A 6,000-nucleotide genomic window follows, 5' to 3' on the forward strand; every position below is an offset into this window, starting at 1 on the left:
GAACCAATGGTTGTTCAACACTGCCTTAGAAGCAAGATTTTCCCTGTGTGCAGCTGTAGCTACCAGGAATTCTAGGAACACACCCTTCTGCCTTGGAAATATGCATAGTCACAGAGCGGTAGATTTGAAGTTACTTTTCTGAGAGAGCTGCACCATGTCGAAGCAGATCTCTGGAAGTCCTTGCTCCTGGGACAGTCAGTGACTGGGCGATGACAGTAACAAACTGGACATGGTTAATATGACCGTCTCACATGCAACCAAAACCCCTGGTTGGAGATGCAAGAATGGCTGCCAGGTGTTTGAGCCCCTGCCCTCCTGCCCCTTGCTTTCCCCATGTTTACCTTCTCTGGCATCTTGCAGCTGGATGTAACGTGTGTCTGTCTCAGCAGCGGCCTGACTCATGGGTGACTCAGGCAGGAAGTAGATCTGTCAGTTGGCAGCTCTTGACAAAGCAGGTCAAACTAAAATCTGTTGCCTTTCCCCCAAGCAACTGCTGAGGCGCGTCCCACTCCCCTCCCCCCCCTTGGCGGCTTGGCTGGGCCTTCATCTTTACATCACTCTTGAAGGGCTCCGGACTATTTCTGGATCCCATATCTGTCCTCTGACAAGTCCCACACGTCTGCCAGCTTCCCCGAGTCTATGACTCTCAGAGGCATGGAAAAATGACATTGTCCAACAGCACTAGCCTCAGGGCCGCCGTGGCAAAAGATGGACTTGTCAAAAGCGGTCTGAGTACACATGAATGATAGTCACTGATCTTCCTGGTCACTGGTTTTACAAACACATCCATCTTTAAGCATTTTTTTAAAATCATCTAGTCATAGTTTATTATTTTTTTTACAGGGACAGAGAGCGAGAGAGAGAGAGAGTCAGATAGAGGGATAGATAGGGACAGACAGACAGGAACAGAGAGAGATGAGAAACATCAATCATCAGTTTTTTGTTGCGACGCCTTAGTTGTTCATTGATTGCTTTCTCATATGTGCCTTGACCGTGGGCCTTCAGCAGACTGAGCAACTGAGCTAGTGACCTTGGGTCCAAGCTGGTGAGCTTTTTGCTCAAACCAGATGAGCCTGCGCTCAAGCTGGCAACCTCGGGGTCTCAAACCTGGGTCCTTCTGCCTCCCAGTCCGACACTCTATTCACTGCGCCACCGCCTGGTCAGACTCTTTAAGCATTTTCATGGTTTGATTTCAATTTTGATGGGTTTCTCTCTTTCTTTTTTTTTTACTTAATTTTTGTTGTTGTTGTTGTTGTTAGCTGATTATTCCTTCTCTGAGCTGTCTGGAATGGCCACCGGCTAGAAACAACATAACCTGGACAGGGAAAGACATTCCCCTCCACTTGTGAGGCAAGCCTGGCTGCTCAGACTGTGGGCAGGGGCTCTCTTTTCTTTTCCCACTGGCCTAGTTTGTAGCTAACCAGTGGTCAGGTGGCCTGGCCCTCTGTGTTACCCAGGAATCTTTCTAACCAGCTGACTTCTGCCTAGTTCAGCCCAATCTGACAGACAACCTTCTGCTCCCTGGATGGCTGAGGGGAGCAGAGTCCCACCCACGGATAACTGATGACAAAGGCATATCTGATCTGTGCGTCCAAGTTGCTCCCTGGTCTGTGAATACAGGCTGTACCCCAGGAGGCTGCTCACAAGCCCTGCCCCCCAATGCAAAGAATAAGGATATCATGTTGGAGAAATCCTGCCATCGCTCACATTGTCCAACATGCTTCTACTCCCCTTTGTCACGTGTGAGCCTTAGAAGCAGCAATGATGATTAGAGCATCACCTCCTGACTTTCCATATACACAGTTGATAAATTGTGCATCCATCTAGAAAAGTCACCCTGAAAACCAGCCCTAGTGTGGGGAGGTGACACACTCTTATTTTGTTCCAAGAGATGCGTTTCTGCTATTCTCACAGTGCCGAGAGAACCTGTTGGGCTGGGAGCAGCAGCCTGGCTTGGGAGGGAGGGACCTACTATTCACCACACAGGGAGGCTGCACCTTACAAGTCCAGCAGGAGACAGGTATTTCTAAATCAATCAGATTTTTTTCTCCCCAAAAAGGACATAAATGTTGAAGTGAACCCAGCAGCCACTAAATTAGCCTGGACACACCACACAAAATAATTTCTGTTATTATATTGTTTCCTTGATTGCTTTATGAAACTAAGCATAGTTATGTTTCCTGGTTTGGAGGATGCAACTAAAATGTTCTGTTGAGAAACAAACTGGAGCAGTTTTGCTACCAGAGCTGTGTCTGTGGCTATTCCAGCAGGTGTCCACCCTACAGTGTATAAAGCAGTATTAAACATGGCAACAAAAACTTGTTCTCCCCAACTGTTAGGTATTTTGATTTGAAAGATAGAGCTGCAAATTGTTGGCCTCATTCCTGTGAAGATCTCTGTGCAATCAGAGGCAGATTAAGGTCAATTGAGGCCTTGGCACAGAAGAAAATATTGGGCCCTTTACATTAGAAAAAAGTATAAAGTTGGGGTTTTGCGGGGCCCTTCAGAAGTCGGGGACCAGGGCATGTGCCTGGTGTGCCTGCCATCAAATCCACCTCTGCGTGCAATTGAAGAATATATAAAACAAAAGTTTGTCAACATCTTGTCCACATGCAAACTAGACTTTGCTCATCTATTAGCATACTCAGCAAATGGTGCAAATGTAAATTTTGGAAAACTTCACTCACTCTGTGAACTTCTTATCATAGGAAACATTTTTTTAATCTTACCTGATAACTGTCCTGCATACCTTTCACATATCATTGTTAAAAAGTATGACTTACCTGTGGGATTGAAACTTTCATGAAAATTTGAGTTGCTTTTCAGTTTTTTCAAAGCATGTAGAAGTACTTAATGAGATCTTTTAAAAACTTATTTATGAGAGTAGAATAAGATAGCCTCATTACACATATGCCTACAAGATGTCTTGTAGAAAAGACTTCGCATCTTTTTTTTCAAAGTGTGAAAACTGCTTTAACTCAGAAACATCTTTTGAGGGTGAGAATGGAGGAAGGGGCTATACTGTTTCTCCAAAGCTTTTTGATGATCTTTGAAGAGACCATATAAAAAGGAAACTAAGTGGACCTGACCAGGTCCATACTGATTGTGACAAAAATTCATCCAATGAAAAAAAGACCAATTTCTTGGAAATAAGAGTGCTTTAGAAACCAAGTATCACCAGTGAAGGACAGTCAACTTAAATAGGACTTTCTGAATTTTGTTACTAAACCTGAAGCTTATTTGAACTACAACTTTTATTTCACAAGTTCAAATACCTCTAGGTTTTAAAGTCATTTTTCCTGAGAAAAGAAGTTTAATGTGTGATGGTATTTGATGTGATGTGAAGTGTTTTTAAATGATGAACATTTTATATGGACATTTTAGACATGAAGAACTTCTATGATGGTTTTTTTTAAGTGAGAGGGGGGTACATAGTGAGACAGACTTCTTCATATGCTCTGACCGAGATTCACCTGACAACTTCCTGTCTAGGGCCAATGCCCAAATCAACTGAGCTATTTTTAGTGCCTGAGGTGGATGTTTGGATCAACTGAGCTATCCTCAGTACCTGGGGCCAACACTCGAACCAATCGAGCCACTGGCTGTGGGAAGAGAAGAGGGAGAGAATGGGGAGAGTGAGGGGAAGAGAAGCAGATGGTTACTTCTCATGTATATCCTAATCAGGAAATGAACCCAAGACATCCACACGCAGAGCCAATACTATCCACCAAGTCAACCAGCCAGTGCCAACTATGATGAATTTATAGATGCAAAAAAACCAACTGACCTATAGCCGGCCTACCAAAACAAGCCTTTAACTACAGAGAGGAAGGACATTTTTGGAGAGGTGGAAATTAATTTCTGCTGGTCTAAAAATCTGCTGATGCCAATAAGTAAAATCTCAAGTATTCCAGACTCCAACACTTTTGTTGAGAGGGTGCTTAGTATGGCGTCATCACTCTGAACTGGCTCTAGAAATCAGTGTGATGTCAGCATTTCAGGAATCAGAGCTGAAAGTCACACTGAATTTTACACAGGTCTCCACTCAATTTTACCACTAAAAGAAGGAAGGGTGTTCTAAGGGCCAGGACAGTAAACATGTCCTACTGCAGCATGGGACAGAAGGAAATGTGTCATCTCTTTTGTTAAATATAGCTTATATCTGTTTAGTAAATACTATTATATTTATATTTTTTCTTTTCAGAAGACTTACATTATTGTCTTAAGATTATATAATAATCAATATATGCGATTTAAATATTCGATAGAGTTTAAAACGTTAAAATAAATTGCTACAGTGGAGGATAGAGAGACTATAAAATTATTGTTGTGTTTTTCTTACACATATTATATTTTTGATTAAACCTATTGATTAGCACTGATTGCCACTGTTCTTTGTGGTTTAGCTTAAATAATGGCATTAATGTAACAGAAAGTAAAGAAGACATAGAAGCACTTTCATAGAAGTACCTATTTTCATATTTGTGTAGTAATATTTTAAAAGGAATAGCATATATGAGTATAACTATTTTTTATTACTTATGGATCTGGGGGTGTCTGGCATGGCACAGCTGTGTCTTGGGTTGTCACTTAGCATAATGTTTCTGAGATTCATACATGTTGTTGTGTCTCGGTAGTTTAATTATTTTTATTGGTGAGTAGTATTCCATAGTATAGATGGATGTAGCAATGATTTTTTTTGTTTGTTTGTTTGTTTTTTTTTGTTTTTTTTTGTTTTTGCATTTTTTTTTTCTGAAGCTGGAAACGGAGAGACAGTCAGACAGACTCCCGCGTGCGCCCGATAGGGATCCACCCAGCACGCCCACCAGGGGGCGACGCTCTGCCCACCAGGGGGCGATGCTCTGCCCATCCTGGGCGTCGCCATGTTGCGACCCTCCTGGGCGTCGCCATGTTGTAGCAATGATTTTTTAAGCCACTAGCTGAGTGGACATTCACATTGTTTCTAGTTTTTGATGATTATGAATAATGCTGTTAATAAACATGTAGATACAGGTTTTTGCATGAGCACATGTTTTCATTTTTCTTCAGTAAGTACCCAAGAATGGAACTGACAGGTGGTACCGTAAAGCTGTGTTCCACTCGGTGAGAAACCCTCTTTTCTGAGTGGACATACCTTTCGCACCCTCCTAACAATGGATGCGTTCTTCTGGATCCTAGCTAGCACTTGATAATTTCAGTTTAAAAACGTTCTCCTTTTTCAGCCACTCTGATAGATACATAGTGCTATTTCATCATGTTACAATGCCATGGCAGCTCTGTTGACTGACAGTCTCAACTGTCTCAAATGAAACTGAGACAAAAAGGAAACGGGAAAAGGAAAACATCTCCTGTGAAATTGAAGGATGGGAAGGGTGTGGGAAAAGCTCCTGGGAAATGTGTGTGACCCTGAACACATTCTGGGTAAAGAACCAACTTTCTGCAGAAGATGAGTTGAAGGGGGCATCTACCAGACTCTCCCCTCTCCTGAAGCTCTCACCCACAGCCTTAAAATTTCTTCAGCAGAAAGGAATTGGGGAGGAGGAGCGAGAGCTCTTGCTCAGAAAGGCCTCTCTCAGCTGATGGCAGCCCTGTGAGCTCTAAGAGGGACAGTCTGCTGTCAATCTGTTGCTGCTCCAGCCAGAACCAGGCTCACTGACTGACTCTTGCCTATGGAATGAATGTATGAGTGTCTCTAGTCTAAGTGACTCCCTCGCCCCATCCTTTTGTGAACACTGCCCAGAAACAGTGACTACACTCTGCCAGCCTGGGGGGAAGTCGTTGTTGCTCGCTGCAGGTCTGATCTGTGGCCCATCTGTGGTCCTGTTTCCTCACAACCTCTCACACTATTCAACCCTCCGTTCTTCCCTTCCTATGGCTTCACCTCTGGAGCTGACACAGCCTCGTTAACAACTCCCTCTCTGATCCATCTTGTCTGCAGTGGATGCCAAATTCATAATCATGGTTTCTTACCCAGCCTTGCTCATGCCCAAGTGCCTGTAC

Source organism: Saccopteryx bilineata, chromosome 4 (assembly GCF_036850765.1).
Source record: "Saccopteryx bilineata isolate mSacBil1 chromosome 4, mSacBil1_pri_phased_curated, whole genome shotgun sequence".
In the NCBI taxonomy this organism is placed as follows: domain Eukaryota; kingdom Metazoa; phylum Chordata; class Mammalia; order Chiroptera; family Emballonuridae; genus Saccopteryx; species Saccopteryx bilineata.